The following is a 17,634-nucleotide window of genomic DNA, read 5'->3' on the forward strand; positions in this document are numbered from 1 at the left end:
ACTGTTAGAACCTTGCTCTTAGGTTTTTTCCTTTGCTGGTCACATGACCTTGTTGGCCTATTTAATCCTGCTCCGCCCTTCTGGCTTTGCTGGACTTCATTGTATAACTACTTTCTAGCTAGCCTGTGCTCTGTATCTAACTCTGTTTGTTTGCTTGGTCTACGGACCTCTGTGTTCTTTATATTTTGTTTGTTCGTCTGTCTGCTACTATTTCTGTTAGGAGGTGTCCCATTTTCCTCCCAGTCCTTAGTACTTGTAGGGATTCCTTCCCCACATCTATAGGTCTCCGTACAGACTAGCTTAGGACTTTAGCAGGTCTGATCGCAGGATCAGGTCCCCTGTTACATCGTAGGGATTAAGCTGAGTTCTATCGTAGGGACAGATCTCCTCTCTTTCCTTAGCTCTGGTAGCAGAACATAACACCAGGTGCTACTCCAGGTCAGACCCCGGTCACAGCTGTTTACCCACACCGGGGAATGCAGGAACAGGCAGGTTAGGCTGGCATACAGACAGGTGGGTACTGGCAGGCACGGCTGGTATGCAGACAGGTGGGTATAGGCAGGCACAGCTGGTATGCAGACAGGTGGACACTGGCAGGCACGGCTGGCATGCAGACATGCGGGTACTGGCAGGTAGGAACACAGGCAGAATAGGGACCAGTACAGACTGGGACACAGGAACGGAGCCGCAGGTGCGGTAGACAAGCAGAGCAGAGCAAAACCTGCAGGTGCGGTAGACAATCAGAGCAGAGCAAAACCCGCAGATGCAGTAGACAAGCAGAGCAGAGCAAAACCCGCAGATGCAGTAGACAAGCAGAGCAGAGCAAAACCCGCAGATGCAGTAGACAAGCAGAGCAGAGCAAAACCCGCAGACCGGTAGACAAGCAGAGCAGAGCAAAACCCGCAGATGCGGTAGACAAGCAGAGCAGAGCAAAACCCACAGATGCGGTAGACAAGCAGAGCAGAGCAAAACCCGCAGATGCGGTAGACAAGCAGAGCAGAGCAAAACCCGCAGATGCGGTAGACAAGCAGAGCAGAGCAAAACCCGCAGATGCGGTAGACAAGCAGAGCAGAGCAAAACCCGCAGATGCGGTAGACAAGCAGAGCAGAGCAAAACCCGCAGATGCGGTAGACAAGCAGAGCAGAGCAAAACCCGCAGATGCAGTAGACTAGCAGAGCAAAACCCGCAGATGCGGTAGACAAGCAGAGCAGAGCAAAACCCGCAGATGTGGTAGACAAGCAGAGCAGAGCAAAACCCGCAGATGCAGTAGACAAGCAGAGCAGAGCAAAACCCGCAGATGCGGTAGGCAAGCAGAGCAGAGCAAAACCCACAGATGCAGTAGACAAGCAGAGCAGAGCAAAACCCGCAGATGCAGTAGACAAGCAGAGCAGAGCAAAACCCGCAGATGCAGTAGACTAGCAGAGCAGAGCAAAACCTGCAGGTGCGGTAGACAAGCAGAGCAGAGTTAAGCCTGCAGGTTCGGTAAACAAGCCGAGCAGAGCAAAACCTGCAGGTGCGGTGAACAAGCTGAGCAGAGCGAAACCGCAGGTGCGGTGAACAAGCTGAGCAGAGCGAAACCGCAGGTGCGGTGAACAATCAGAGCAGAGCAAAACCACAGGTGCGGTGAACAAGCAGGGCAGAGCAAAACCGCAGGTGTGGTGAACAAGCAGAACCAGATACACACAAGGTACTTACAATGAAGTAGCGAGTGTACACAAAACTCACAAACAGAAGTTCAGAGACAACGAGTTGGAGTTAGGTGCAGGTTCAGACACTGCACGAAAAGGGAAGGTTCGGACATAGAGACAAACAGGTAACGGGCTAGGACACAGTTCAGACAGAAACCGAACCAGGAATAAGATACAGGAATGAGCCTGGGAACTCAGCCCCCAGGGTGGCGGAGACAGACTAGAAGTCACAGATACAGGTAACAGGCCTGGGTATTCAGCCCCCGGGGGCAGAAACAGACAAGATACAGGACAGGACCTGGCAACTCAGTTGCACAGAACACACTGAATGAAAGTGTTGCTCAGGCACCCCCTACTGGGTGGAGGGGGTTTAAGTATCCAGTGATTCACAGCAATAGGTTGGGGAGGCATTAGGAATGCGCACACAGTAACTATAAGAATCAGGCAGTAGCCGCGCCGCCGCCCTAAGCAATCAGACAACAGACACAGCAGGTACAGGAGCAAAGTGTGCAGCCTGGATTGATAGGTAAGATGGCGGTCTTGCATGGTGGGAGGTGGTAAGCCATGCCAGCACGCCGCCAGGGATGTTACATTAATTCATAGTTTTGATGCCTTCAGTGTGAATGTACAATTTTCAAAGTCATGAAAATACAGAAAAATCTTTAAATGAGAAGGTGTGTCCAAACTTTTGGTCTGTACTGTAGTTGCTTGGGTTTCCTCTTCCCGGGCTGATATACCCTGTAATTCACCTCCCCAATCTTTTCCCGGACTTCGTATAGCCCTTGCCACTTGGCAATGAGCTTACTTTTTGCTTTGGGCACTGTAAGGTGGCTGCCGGACACACAGTGGATGAGAGATATGCATCACCAAGGTGCATGTCTCCTGTGATATAAGCCTGGAGTAATGCTCTAGTATGCATGTAACGGGTCCGGGAGGCGGAACCTCTAAGCTACTATACAAGGGGGCGGCCCTTGTAAGGGAGCGGGTGGCAGTCTCTGGGTGAACGGACAGGGAGTTACGGCAAGTGATCAGGGCAGTCTCTGGGTAAGGGGTACGTACGACCTGTGATGGCAGAGCCTCCGGGTAGGCTAGCAGGCAGATGGTAGATGTGTGCTCCCAGGTGAGCAAGCGAGAGTCTCTGGAATAGCAGGTGGTCACGGCACGTGACGGCGGAACCTCCGGGCTGGCAGGCAGGTAGGTAACGGAGAAGCGCTCCCAGGTGAGCAGGCAAGAGTCTCTGGAATAGCTGGTGGTCACCGCACGTGACAACGGGACCTCCGGGCTGGCAAGCAGGCAGGTAACGGAGATGCGCTCCCAGGTGAGCGGGCAAGAGTCTCTGAGATAGCTGGTGGTCACAGCACGTGACAACGGAGCCTCCGGGCTGGCAAGCAGGCAGATAACGGAGAAGCGCTCCCAGGTGAGCGGGCAAGCTGGTCCATAGACAGACTGACCGGAGTAGTAAGGCAGACCGTCGGACCTCAGGCAAGCAGGCAGGTAGCTGATATGCGCTCCCAGGTGAGCGGGCAGGCTGGTCCTTTAGACAGACTGACAGGAGTAGTAAGGCAGACCGTCGGACCTCAGACTGGCAGACAGGTAACAAGTATTCAGGCAGGAATCAGGCAGGTAACTGGCAGGTAACTAGCAGGAAACTGGCAGGAAACTGGCAGGTAACTGGCAACGGGACCTGAGGGCTGAAGCACAGGTGAGACACAGGTGCAAACAACATTGCTCGGGCACCTCCATTTTGGAGGAGGTGCCTTATATACGATGAAGTCCTCCGGCCATTGGCCGGGGACTCCTTAGGACGGCGCGCGCGGCCCCTTTAAGAGGAGGGGAGCGCGCGCGCGCGCGCCCTAAGCACAGGGGCCGGGAAGGAGCGCGCGCTGAGAGCAGAGCGGGAGGAGGACGCCGGGAAGGAGCGCGCGCTGACAGCAGAGCGGGGAGAGGACGCCGGGCACGGAGCAGAGCGGTGAGGGGAGCAGCGTCCCTGCCTAGCAGAGGGCAGGGACGCCAGCGCTACAGTACCCCCCCCTTTAGGCCCCCCCTTTTTTAGGCCAGACAGAAATTTAGATAGGATGAGAGGGGCATGGATGTTCTCCCGGGGCTCCCACGTTCTCTCCTCAGGACCAAACCCCTTCCAATCTACCAGAAAAAAGGTCTTTCCTCTTACCCTTTTGGTGGCAAGAATGTTCTCTACCTCAAACTCGTCCTCAGCAGAAACCGGAGCAGGAGGCGTACCTGTAGACTTGGAAAAAGAGTTAAGCACCAAAGGTTTGAGGAGAGACACATGGATGGAGTTAGGGATCCGTAAGTTGGCCGGGAGTTTCAATTTATAGGCCACCGGGTTGATCTGACTGATGACCTCCAGTGGGCCGATGAACCGAGGCCCTAACTTATAGGAAGGGATCTTGAGCCGGACATATTTGGACGAGAGCCAGACTTTATCCCCAGGGCGGAATTGAGGAGGGTCCAGACGTTTTTTGTCAGCGTGTCTTTTCATACGCTCGGATGACAGAAGGAGTGCGGACCGGGTACTCTCCCATATGGAGGAAAATTTGTTAACAAGAGATTCCGCAGCCGGATTGTCCGCCGAGGTGGAGACGGGAAACGGGATCCGAGGATGCTGACCGTAGACTACAAAAAACGGGGATTTGGAGGAAGACTCGCTCTCGTGATTGTTGTACGAGAATTCGGCCCATGGCAGGAGATCCACCCAGTCAGAATGGTGGGCATTAACGAAGTGCCGAAGGTAACTGGTCAGGTTCTGATTGATCCGCTCCACTTGACCATTAGACTGTGGGTGGTAAGCGGAGGAGAAGTCCAGGGTGACGTCCAGCAATTTACAAGTGGCTCTCCAGAAACGGGAAGTGAACTGTACCCCACGATCCGACACGATGTGACGGGGCAGGCCATGAAGACGGAAGATGTGGCGGATAAAGTCTTTAGCCAGCTCGGGTGCAGACGGAAGACCTGGCAGTGGAATGAAGTGAGCCATCTTGGAGAAGCGGTCAGCGACCACCCAAATGACCGTACAACCGGCAGAGACGGGTAGATCAGTAATGAAGTCCATCGCTATATGCTGCCAGGGGGCAGCAGGTACTGGCAGAGGTAGGAGGCGGCCGGCCGGCAGGTGTCTCGGAACTTTGTTGCGGGCGCAGGACACACAGGCAGAAACAAAGTCTATTACATCCTTGTGCAGGTTAGGCCACCAGTAGTGCCGGGTAATAAGCTGGAGGGTCTTTTTCTGACCGGCGTGGCCAGCTAGTTTAGACGAATGACCCCAGTGTAGGATCTTCTCCCGATCAGGTACTGGTACGAACGTCTTACCAGGAGGAAGACGATTTAGACTCACGGGAGCCACCTGCATTACTCTGGCGGGATCGATGATATGTTTCGGATCCTCCTCGAGATCAGACACCAGAAAGGACCGAGACAAGGCGTCCGCCTTGACGTTTTTGTCAGCCGGGCGAAAATGAAGGACAAAATCAAAACGAGCAAAAAACAAGGACCACCGGGCTTGGCGCGGGTTAAGTCTCTGGGCATGCTGGAGGTAAGCCAAGTTCTTGTGGTCAGTGTAAATTATTACCGGGTGAAGAGCCCCCTCGAGCAGGTAACGCCACTCCTCCAATGCCAGTTTGATGGCCAATAACTCTCGGTCTCCTATGGAATAGTTGCGCTCAGAGGAGGAGAAGAGTTTAGAGAAGAAGCCACAAGTTACCATCCTCCCGGAAGATGATTTTTGAGTAAGTACCGCTCCGGCTCCAGAGGAGGAGGCGTCAACTTCCAGGAAGAACTGCTTGTTGCCATCTGGGCGATGCAGCACCGGGGCGGAAGAGAAGGCCTGTTTAAGGGAAAGAAAGGCCTCCTCTGCTTCGGGTGGCCACTCTTTGGGATTAGTACCTTTACGGGTGAGCGCAGAAATTGGGGCCGTCCGGGAAGAGAAGTGTGGTATGAAGAGGCGGTAGTAGTTGGCGAAGCCCAGGAATCGCTGAATGGCCTTCAACCCCTCCGGTCGGGGCCATTTCTCGATGGCAGACAGTTTCTCAGGATCCATTTGTAGGCCGGTCTGAGAGATAATGTAGCCCAGAAACGGAAGCGAGGTCTGCTCAAAGAGGCACTTCTCAAATTTAGCGTAGAGATGGTTCTGCCTTAGCCTGAGCAGGACCTGACGAACGTCCCTCCGGTGAGTCTGGAGATCCGGAGAGAAGACCAAGATGTCGTCCAGGTACACCACTACGCAGGAGTAGAGAAGGTCCCGGAAGATGTCATTGACCAACTCTTGAAAGACGGCAGGAGCGTTACAGAGACCAAAGGGCATTACCAGGTATTCATAGTGGCCGTCCCGGGTGTTGAATGCCGTCTTCCATTCATCCCCCTGACGAATACGAACCAGGTTGTACGCCCCACGAAGGTCCAGTTTGGTGAAGATCCTAGCCCCCCTCAGGCGATCAAATAATTCTGGAATGAGCGGAAGGGGGTACTTATTCTTCACCGTGATCAGGTTTAGGCCTCTATAGTCTATACAGGGACGGAGAGAGCCGTCCTTCTTTTTGACGAAAAAGAAGCCTGCTCCCGCCGGGGAGGTAGATTTCCGGATGAATCCTCTGGCCAGATTCTCCTCAATATATTCGGACATTGACCGGGTCTCAGCAGCGGATAAAGGATAGATACGCCCACGGGGAGGAGTAGTACCGGGTAGCAGATCGATGGGACAGTCGTATGGTCTATGTGGTGGTAATGTCTCTGCCTCCTTTTTATTAAAGACATCTGCATAAGACCAATAAGGAATCGGAAGTCCAGGTAGATTAGCTGGGGTAGGAGAGGGACGGACGGGATGGACGGGAACCAGGCAGGTTTTATGACAGTCTTGTCCCCAGCGAAGGACCTCTCCGGTTTGCCAGTCTAGCACGGGTGCATGTCTCTGGAGCCAGGGCAGACCTAGCAAGAGGGCGTGAGAGAGTCCAGGCAGAACATGAAAGGAGATACTTTCAGAATGCAGCATTCCCACCTGCAGGGTAATGGATTCGGTGATGAGTTGAATGGGGCGAGGTAAGAGGCCCCCATCCACGGCAGCGACAGACAAGGGTACAGCCAGAGGTTTGGTGGGGATGCGGTATTTCTCAACCAGGGACTGTGAAATAAGGTTCCCGGCTGCTCCAGAGTCAAGTTGGGCTAGTTCGAAATAACGGTTCTCCCCGTAGATGATCGAAACTGACAACAGCAGGGATGGAGAGGATTTATTCTCGTCTAGGTGGACCTCTCTGAGCGAACCTAGACACAGGCGTTTCCCGACCTCTCCGGGCAGGCACGGATCCGGTGCTCCTTACTGCCACAGTAGAAGCAGCTCCCCTCGGCACGGCGTGAGTCCTGACGGGTTTTGACCATCTTGGTCTGGTCGACCTGCATAGGCTCAGGAGAGTGTACCTGGGGAGAGATGGAGGGAATGACGGGTTTCTGGAAAGTAGGAGCTAAACGTGGAATCCTTCTCTCACGGGTGACCTCTTTGGCACGCTCCTGGAACCGTAGGTCAATCCGGGTGGCAAGGGTTATTAGATCATCGAGAGAGGTAGGAATGTCCCGACCAGCAAGTTCATCTTTAATACGACCGGACAGACCCTCCCAGAAGACGGATACCAGAGCGTCGTTATCCCAGGCCAGCTCCGAGGCAAGGGTGCGGAACCGTATGGCATATTGGCCCACGGTGAGACCCTCCTGACGGAGGCGTAGCAGAGAGGATGCGGATGAGGTCTTCCGTCCGGGTTCGTCGAAGACTTTCCGGAAAGCCGAGAGAAAAGCAGGCAAGTTGGACACCAGGGGGTCTCCTCTCTCCCATAGAGGATTTAGCCAGGCCAGGGCCTCCCCGGTGAGATGGGACATGATAAAGGCAATTTTGGCCCGGTCGGAATTAAACTGATGGGACAAAAGTTCAAAGTGCAGGGTGCACTGATTTATGAAGCCCCGAGCCTGGACGGAGTCGCCTCCGAAGCGAGGAGGTGCAGACAGCCGGGGACCGGGATAGGTTACCATGGTATTAGTGGGTAGCGGAGCTGCCGGGTTGCGAGTCATGGTACTGGCAGTGGCTGCAGGTGGTGCAGTCAGAGTGTCCAGGCGAGTATTGACATTCCGCAGGTGACCCAGGATGGACTCCTGTTGGGACCTTTGACGGGACAGTTCATGACACAGGTCCGTGAGCGAGGGAGCTTGGGTGCCACCGGGTTCCATGGCCCGAGCAAACTGTAACGGGTCCGGGAGGCGGAACCTCTAAGCTACTATACAAGGGGGCGGCCCTTGTAAGGGAGCGGGTGGCAGTCTCTGGGTGAACGGACAGGGAGTTACGGCAAGTGATCAGGGCAGTCTCTGGGTAAGGGGTACGTACGACCTGTGATGGCAGAGCCTCCGGGTAGGCTAGCAGGCAGATGGTAGATGTGTGCTCCCAGGTGAGCAAGCGAGAGTCTCTGGAATAGCAGGTGGTCACGGCACGTGACGGCGGAACCTCCGGGCTGGCAGGCAGGTAGGTAACGGAGAAGCGCTCCCAGGTGAGCAGGCAAGAGTCTCTGGAATAGCTGGTGGTCACCGCACGTGACAACGGGACCTCCGGGCTGGCAAGCAGGCAGGTAACGGAGATGCGCTCCCAGGTGAGCGGGCAAGAGTCTCTGAGATAGCTGGTGGTCACAGCACGTGACAACGGAGCCTCCGGGCTGGCAAGCAGGCAGATAACGGAGAAGCGCTCCCAGGTGAGCGGGCAAGCTGGTCCATAGACAGACTGACCGGAGTAGTAAGGCAGACCGTCGGACCTCAGGCAAGCAGGCAGGTAGCTGATATGCGCTCCCAGGTGAGCGGGCAGGCTGGTCCTTTAGACAGACTGACAGGAGTAGTAAGGCAGACCGTCGGACCTCAGACTGGCAGACAGGTAACAAGTATTCAGGCAGGAATCAGGCAGGTAACTGGCAGGTAACTAGCAGGAAACTGGCAGGAAACTGGCAGGTAACTGGCAACGGGACCTGAGGGCTGAAGCACAGGTGAGACACAGGTGCAAACAACATTGCTCGGGCACCTCCATTTTGGAGGAGGTGCCTTATATATGATGAAGTCCTCCGGCCATTGGCCGGGGACTCCTTAGGACGGCGCGCGCGGCCCCTTTAAGAGGAGGGGAGCGCGCGCGCGCGCGCCCTAAGCACAGGGGCCGGGAAGGAGCGCGCGCTGAGAGCAGAGCGGGAGGAGGACGCCGGGAAGGAGCGCGCGCTGACAGCAGAGCGGGGAGAGGACGCCGGGCACGGAGCAGAGCGGTGAGGGGAGCAGCGTCCCTGCCTAGCAGAGGGCAGGGACGCCAGCGCTACAATGCATAGTACTAAGAGAGGTTAATCAGCCATGTTACGTCCAGCTCTAATTGTGAGCATCTGAAGAGTTAGGGCGTGTAGGCTATTCACCATATCTCCACACCTGGGTGTAGTTCACATGATAAAATGTAGTCTGTTTATGGGCACCCCCTCTATATCTGTTCTTTACTCTGTAATGATGTCCAATTTACTGGGGGTGCACCGGGACAATTTTTTAAAATATTGGAAGCAACAGTTGGAGGATGTGGAGATTCCCGATAATAAATTCCAACCTGTCCTAATCTTAAGAAAACACATTATAAATGAAGCATGGAAAGAAACTCAGTATAAAATTATGCATGGGGCCATTTATGCCCTTAACATACCTAAGAAAAATCCACTAGCAAATAGGCTAACTGCATGTCCTAAAAGCCACCTTCCTTATTCCGACCTTATACACGGCCTTTGGTCATGCCCTGCGTCAGTTTCATATTGGGGACAGGTATCAGATATGATTAACACCATTTTGGGGTCCAGGATATACCCTCTCTCCTTATCTAGCCTTGTTGCACTTCTGGAGTAACACAGAGAACCCTAGTGGAACGATAGGAGGCCCACCCAAATTGCTCCACACCCTGCTTATCCTGGCAATAAAACAGATACTTAAATATTGGCTAGACCCCAACACCCCCCATTGCAGAAATGGCATCTCAAATTAAACATTTTATGGAGGTGGACCAACAAGAAGCCCTTTGTAATAAGGAAACGCAAGCTAGCAAATTTCTTCCAAAATGGAAACAGTTTATTGTGAACTGTTGCTCACTAAATGAAAAAAAGAAAATGGTGGAACCCTTCACTTCTACAGCTTGGGTACAAATCGGAGGATCTTAAAAATAGCCTGGGAGCACAATGCGTAAATTAAAGAAGGGGAAGAAAGAGTAGAGAAATCACTAGGCAAGTAGTCTCATTATAGACTGATCACTTTTCCATGACGGCTTTTATAAGTTATATTATCAGTTAGATTTTATGTCAGCTTAGTTGATGAAAGTTATAAAGTTATAAGTTCTTTAGTCCTGATTTTGTTTGTCTTACCAGTCAATCCTATGAACAATGTCATTATCTACCCAGTCTGCGTACGGGGATCTGATTATTTTCTTTAACCGCTTCCTGACCGCCCACTGTACATAAACGTCGGCGCTGCCTGGGCTCTGTGCAGCGCCGACGTTTAAAAACGGTTGGTGGTCCCGCAGCGCTCAGGACCCCCAGGGTCCTGCAAGCGCTGCGATTCCGGTGCAGAGTGATAGCTCTGACAGGGGACATCATCGGGACCTGATTGGATCAGGTCCCAATGATGTTAACCCTTTGCAATCTTCTATATGCCGCGATCTATAGTGATCGCGGCATATAGAAGATAGTGAGAGGAGAGGGGGTCGTCAACTTACCTCTCCGACGGCCCCCTGATAGCTTCCAGGACCTTCCGTTGTTATGGCACCTGGAGGTCACATGACCGCCTCCAGATCTGCCATATATGGTGTCCTGCTATGCTCAGCCCTGCAGCTGAGTCCAACAGGAGACACTGACTGTGAAACAGTCAGAAAAGATGTCATGCAATGTAATATATGTCTATTACATTGCATGACATCAGTGATTAGAAAAGTAAAAATGTAAAAAAAAAGTCAAAAAAATGTTTTCAAACTGTTAAAAAAAAAATCACAAAATAAATAAAAATAAATAAATAAAATATTAAACCAATAAATCCGTATATTTATGCAAAAACAAAAAAAGTACACATATTTGGTATCGCCGCCTCCGAAACAACCCGATCTATAAAACTGTCACACTAATTAACTCCTTATGTGTACACCGTAATAAAAATAAATAAAAAACGGAGCAAAAAACTATGCTTTTTCATCATATTGCCAAACAAAAAGTGGAAAAAAAATGCGATAAAAAAAGCAAAATGGAAATAAAAATGGTACCGCTGAAAACGTTATCTTGTTCTGCAAAAAAAAAGCCACCATACAGCTCTATCAGCCGAAAAATAAAAAAGTTATAGCGCTCAGAATAAAGCGATGCAAAAAAAATATTTTTTCTATAAAATTGTTTTATTGTGTAAAAGCGCCAAAACATAAAAAAAATATATAGTAAGTGTAGTATCGCTGTAAACGTACTGACCCGAAGAATAACGCTGCCTGATCACTTTTACCACATGCAGAACGGCATAAAAAAAAAACTCAAAAAAAAATTCCTGAATTGTTGGTTTTTGTTAATTTTACCTCCCAAAAAACGGAATAGAAAGCGATCAAAAAAGTCACGTACCCAAAAATGGTACCAATAAAAATGTCAACTCGTCCCGCAAAAAACAAGCCATCACATGACTCTGTCGGCCGAAATATGGAAAAATTATAGCTCTCAAAATATGGCGATGCAAAAACTAGATTTTGCAAAAAAAAAAAAAGCATCTCTTAGTGTGTGACAGCAGTCATAAAAACCCGATATAAATCTGGTATCTCTGTAATCGCACCGACCCAAAGAATAAAGTAATCTCATCACTTATACCGCACGAGGAACGGCGTAAAAAATAAATAAAACCAATTCTTCACCTGCTACTGATTTGTTTATTATGTCTCCCAAAGATCACAGTAAGGCTCTGCTCACATTTATCCTGTGCTCTGCGCTGAGCACTTACACCAGAGTTTCCGTGTAAATCTCTGAAATACGTGATTCAGCCAGAACCCATGACGGAAGATTCCCTGTAATGAGGCAGATATAGGTCACTATGGATGCCGTCTAGCCTGTGATCCCACAGTGTCAGTTTTTTTAGGCGTGCATAAAAGTGCGGTTGGCCACAGTTTTGTGCACTTCTGAGAAAAAGGACACCGCTAAACAGAGGCCAGACGGAGTCCAGAGTAACTCTGCTGCCTCATTACAGTGAATGGATCCCGCAGGGGTTTCATCTGAATTACATCACTTGGAAATTTAGATGGAAACCCCGATGTAAGTGCTCAGCCTCGAGCGCCGGATAAATGTTACGTAAAATGTTCCCAATAAAAGCTTCAACTCAGTCCTCAAAAAAAGCTAGTCCCCACTCAGGTCCGTCATCTGTTAAAAATATAAGGGACTTCCAAGTTACTGGTAGCAGAAAGGCTCTGGAAAAGCGAAATGGCCCTTGCCCCCCAAAAGAAATTAAGAAACTGTGCTCCCAAATCCAAATGCCTATTCTACAATAATTTGCTCTCCTATTGTCAAATAGCGCTCCGTCCCTCCCAGATCTTGCCGTATGGCTGAGCGGTACGATACAGCCACATATGGGGTATTGCCACTTTTAGAAGAAATTGTGTGACACATTTCGGCACCATGTTTACCCATTGCCCTGTGTGAAAATGTAAAATCTGAGGGTAAAACATTTTTTTGTGGTAAAAATATAATTATGCTTTTTTCACTGCCCAATGGTATAAATTTAAAAATTAAAAAATACTCACTACTTCCCTAGATGAATTCCTTGAGAGGTGTAATTTACAAAATGGGGTCACTTGTGGGGGTTTCTGCTGTTTCGGCATGTCAGCGACTCTTCAAATGTGACACGGTGTCTGCTGCCTATCCCAGCCAACATAGCGCTCCTTTCTCTTCCGAACCCTGCCGTACACCAAAGCAGTGGTTTTCCCCCACATATGGGGTATCGGCGTACTCAGGAGAAATTGCACAACAAATTTCATGGTGTAATTTCTCCTGTTACCCTTATGATAATGCAAAATTAGGGAATGAAAAACATTTTTTGTGGGAAAAATGTGCAAATTTTATTTTTACGGCTCAATATTATAAGCTTCTGTGAAGCACCTGGGGGTGCAAGGTGCTCACCACACATCTAAATAAGTTCCCTAAGGGGTCTAGTTTCCAAAATGGTGTCACTTGTGGGGGGTTTCCACTGTTTAGGCACATTAGGGGCTCCCCAAATGCAATATGGCGTCCGCTAATTATTCAAACAAATTTTACATTCAAAAAGTCTAATGGCGCTCCTTCCCTTCCGAACCCTGCCATGCGCCCAAACAGTGGTTTTCCCTCACATATGGGGTATCAGCGCGCTCAAGAGAAATTGTACTACAAATTGTGTATTCCATTTTTTCCTGTTACCCTTGTGAAAATAAAAAAATTGGGTCTAAAGTAACATTTTTGTGAAAAAAAGTTAAATGTTCATTGTTTTCTTCCACATTCCAAAAATTCCCGTGAAGCACCTGAAGGGTTAATAAACTTCTTGAATGTGGTTTTGAGCACCTTGAGGGGTGCAGTTTTTAGAATGGTGACACTTTTGGGTATTTTCTGTCATAAAGGCCCCTCAAAGTCACTTCAAATAAGATGTGGTCCCTAAAAAAATGTTTTTGTAAATTTTGTTGGAAAAATGAGAAATCGCTGGTCAACTTTTAACCTTTATAGTTTCCTAACAAAAAAAAAAATTGGTTCCAAAATTGTGCTGATGTAAAGTAGACATGTGGGAAATGTTATTTATTAACTCTTTTGTGTGACATATCTCTCTGATTTAAGGGCATGAAAATTCAAAGTTTGAAAATTGCTAAATTTTCAAAATTTTCGCCAAATTTCCAATTTTTTCACAAATAAACGCAAGTGATATCGAAGAAATTTTACCACAATCATGAAGTACAATATGTCACGAAAAAACATTCTCAGAATCAGGGGGATCCGTTGAAACGTTCCAGAGTAATACAGTGGTCAGAATTGAAAAAATTGGCCCGGTCAACAAGGCAAAAACAGGCTCTGGTGCGAAGTGGTTAAGTGTGACAAACATGCCAAAAAAAAAGAAATCAGGAAGGGGCAAACACTTTTCACACGACTGTATAATTTTTTGGGCTAACTGCAAAATGCTGTGTGTGGTGGAAAACAAACACTGGGGGTACATGGGGTGCAGGCTGTATATGGGCAGGGCATGTTGGGCTATACGCTGCATGTGGGGGATACATGGAGTGCAGGCTGTATATGGGGTGCTGCCTGTATGGGGAGTACATTGGGGTGGTGAGTAAATGAGGATGTTGGCTGTGTTGTGAATACATGGCATGTTGGCTGTGTGGGGGGTATATGGTGCGCTGGCTGTGTGGTGAATACATGGCATGTTGGCTGTGTGGGGGGTATATGGTGTGTTGGCTGTGTGGTGAATACATGGCATGTTGGCTGTGTGGGGGGTATATGGTGCGCTGGCTGTGTGGTGAATACATGGCATGTTGGCTGTGTGGGGGGTACATGGTGCGCTGGCTGTGTTGTGAGTACATGGCATGTTGGCTGTGTGGGGGGTACATGGTGCGCTGGCTGTGTGGTGAATACATGGCATGTTGGCTGTGTGGGGGGTATATGGTGTGTTGGCTGTGTTGTGAATACATGGCACGTTGGCTGTGTGGGGGGTATATGGTGCGCTGGCTGTGTTGTGAATACATGGCACGTTGGCTGTGTGGGGGGTACATGGTGTGTTGGCTGTGTTGTGAATACATGGCACGTTGGCTGTGTGGGGGGTATATGGTGCGCTGGCTGTGTTGTGAATACATGGCATGTTGGCTGTGTGGGGGGTACATGGTGCGCTGGCTGTGTTGTGAATACATGGCATGTTGGCTGTGTGGGGGGTATATGGTGCGCTGGCTGTGTTGTGAGTACATGGCACGTTGGCTTCTCATGGGGTGCTGGCTACATAGGGTGTTAACTGGGTAGGGACTACATAGGGTGTTTGCTGTGTGGGGGTACATGGGATGTTTGTTGTGTGGTTGGTACATGGGGTGCTGGCTGTATTTGGAAGGTACATGGGGTGCTGGCTGTGTGATATAGCGACATAAATGAAGGAAAGTAAGTGCTCCTACGTGGAGCTGAAGGTTCAGTAAGGGCACAGTATGGGAGGCAGTATATAGGAGGGACATTACGTAGGCACAACATGGAGCGAGTACCGTGTGAATTTGGGGCACAGTATGGAGAGGGGGCATTGTGGGGAGGGGCACTGCAGATGGGGACAGTGTGGAGGCTATAGGTCATAACGTAGGTATAGTGTGTAGGATGGACAGTGTATAGGTCATAGTTGTTAAGGGGCGATGGTGTGGTGGATATCTTTAATATGACGGGAGATGCGTGTCTCTGTCTGAAGCCTTTATAGACTGCGCAAGCGCGACACGCCTGTGCAGTCTGGCTCCAGACAGAAGACCGCATGGAGCCATTACAGGTAAGAAGAGTGTGTGGCGCCGGAGATCACGGTATGTGCAGACACTGAATGCATACCGCGATCTCCAGCGCCATACTTACATACTTACCTGACCGGTAGGAGTGTTGCCGCGGCGCCTCTCTTTGCCGGAGACCGGGGCAGGAGTGAGGCGTCGGAATCGGCGCATGCGTATAGCGCTATCCAGCGCCATTTTACTGAAGACACATTTGCAGTGCCATGAACTAGCGGTGGAACCGCTTTCTACAACAGGCTCCCCATATACTCCATGGTTAAGGTAGTTTCCGCTATATTGAGATATTTTGTCCTGATTCCTGATTCTCATGCCTTAACCCCCTCATATCAGGCAGTCTGTTGTACTGATGAAGGTCGGTTTGACCGAAACATTTGTCATTTATTTAATTTTTGGACTGCATTAAAATTTCTTTTACTTGATCTAATCTGAGTGCCGAGGTTTTTCCACTATATATACCAGGATTGGGGGGTGAGGGGTACCACACATACCAGGATTGGTGGGTGAGGGGACCATGCATACCAGGATGAGGGGTACCACACATACCATTATTGGGGGGGGGGGTGAGTGGACCATGCATACCAGGATTGGAGGGTGAGGGGACCATGCATACCAGGATTGAGGGGTGAGGGGACCATGCATACCAGGATTGGGGGGTGAGGGGACCATGCATACCAGGATTGGGGGGTGAGGGGACCATGCATACCAAGATTGGGGGGGTGCCATGCATACCAGAATAAGGATGAGGGGTACCATACATACCAGGATAGGAATGCGGGGTACCATGCATACCAGGATAGGGATGAGGGGTGCCATGCATACTAGGAATTGGGATGAGGGGTGCCATGCATACCAGGATGAGGGGTACCATACATACCAGGATTGGGGGATGAGTGGTGCCATGCATACCAGGATGAGGGATTGGGTACCATACATACCAGGATTGGGGGATGAGGGGTGCCATACATACCAGAATTGGGATGAGGGGTGCCATGCATACCAAGATAAGGGATGGGGTGCCATGCATACCAGGATAGGGATATGGGGTGCCATGCATACTAGGATGAGGGATTGGGTGCCATGCATGCCAGGTTTCTGGGATGAGGAGGCCTTACATACCAGAATTGGGATGAGAGGTGCCATGCATACCAGGATGAGGGGTTCCATACATACCAGAATAGGGATGAGGGGTACCATGCATACCAGGATGAGGGATGGGGTGCCATGCATACCAGGATAGTGATGAGGGGTAACATACAAACCAGGATGAGGGGTACCATACATACCAGGATTGGGGGATGAGGGGTACCATACATACCAGAATGAGGGATGGGGTGCCATGCATACCAGGATTGGGGGATGAGTGGTACCATGCATACCAGGATGAGGGATTGGGTACCATACATACTAGGATTGGGGGATGAGGGGTGCCATACATACCAGGATTGGGATGAGGAATGCAGTGTATACCAGATTTGGAATGAGGGGTGCCATACATACCAGGATTAAGGATGAGGGGTGCCATGCATACCAGGATTGGGGATGAGGGGTGCCATGCATACCAGGATTGGGGATGAGGGGTGCCATGCATACCAAGATTGGGGATGAGGGGTGCCATGCATACCAAGATTGGGGATGAGGGGTGCCATGCATACCAGGATAATAATGAGGGGTACCATGCATACCAGGATGTGGGTGAGGGGCCCATGCATACCAGGATGAGGGATACCATACATACCAGGATAGGGAAGAGGGATGGGGCACCATGCATACCAGGATAGTGATGAGGAGTACCATACATACCAGGATTGGGCATGAGGGGTGCCACGCATACCAGGATTGGGGATGAGGGGTGCCACGCATACCAGGATTGGGGGTGAGGGGTGCCATGCATACCAGGTTTGGGGGTGAGGGGTGCCATGCATTACAGGATTGGGTATGAGGGGTGCCACGCATACCAGGATTGGGGGTGAGGGGTGCCATGCATACCAGGATTGGGGGTGAGGGGTGCCATGCATACTAGGATTGGGGGTGAGGGGTGTCATGCATACCAGGTTTGGGGGTGAGTGGTGCCATGCATTACAGGATTGGGGATGAGGGGTGCCACGCATACCAGGATTGGGGGTGAGGGGTGCCATGCATACCAGGATTGGGGGTGAGGGGTGCCATGCATACTAGGATTGGGGGTGAGGGGTGTCATGCATACCAGGTTTGGGGGTGAGTGGTGCCATGCATTACAGGATTGGGGATGAAGGGTGCCATGCATTACAGGATAGGGATGAGGGGTGCCATGCATACCAGGACAGGATGGGGGGTGCCATGCATACCAGGATAGGATGGTGGGGACAGGATGGGGGCAGCACAAATACCAGGAGGGGGGCAGCACATACCAGCATGGGAGACCATATAACA

The sequence above is a fragment of the Phyllobates terribilis genome, unplaced genomic scaffold (assembly GCF_046119375.1).
Source record: "Phyllobates terribilis strain yellow unplaced genomic scaffold, ASM4611937v1 Scaffold_665__1_contigs__length_859303, whole genome shotgun sequence".
Lineage (NCBI taxonomy): Eukaryota > Metazoa > Chordata > Amphibia > Anura > Dendrobatidae > Phyllobates > Phyllobates terribilis.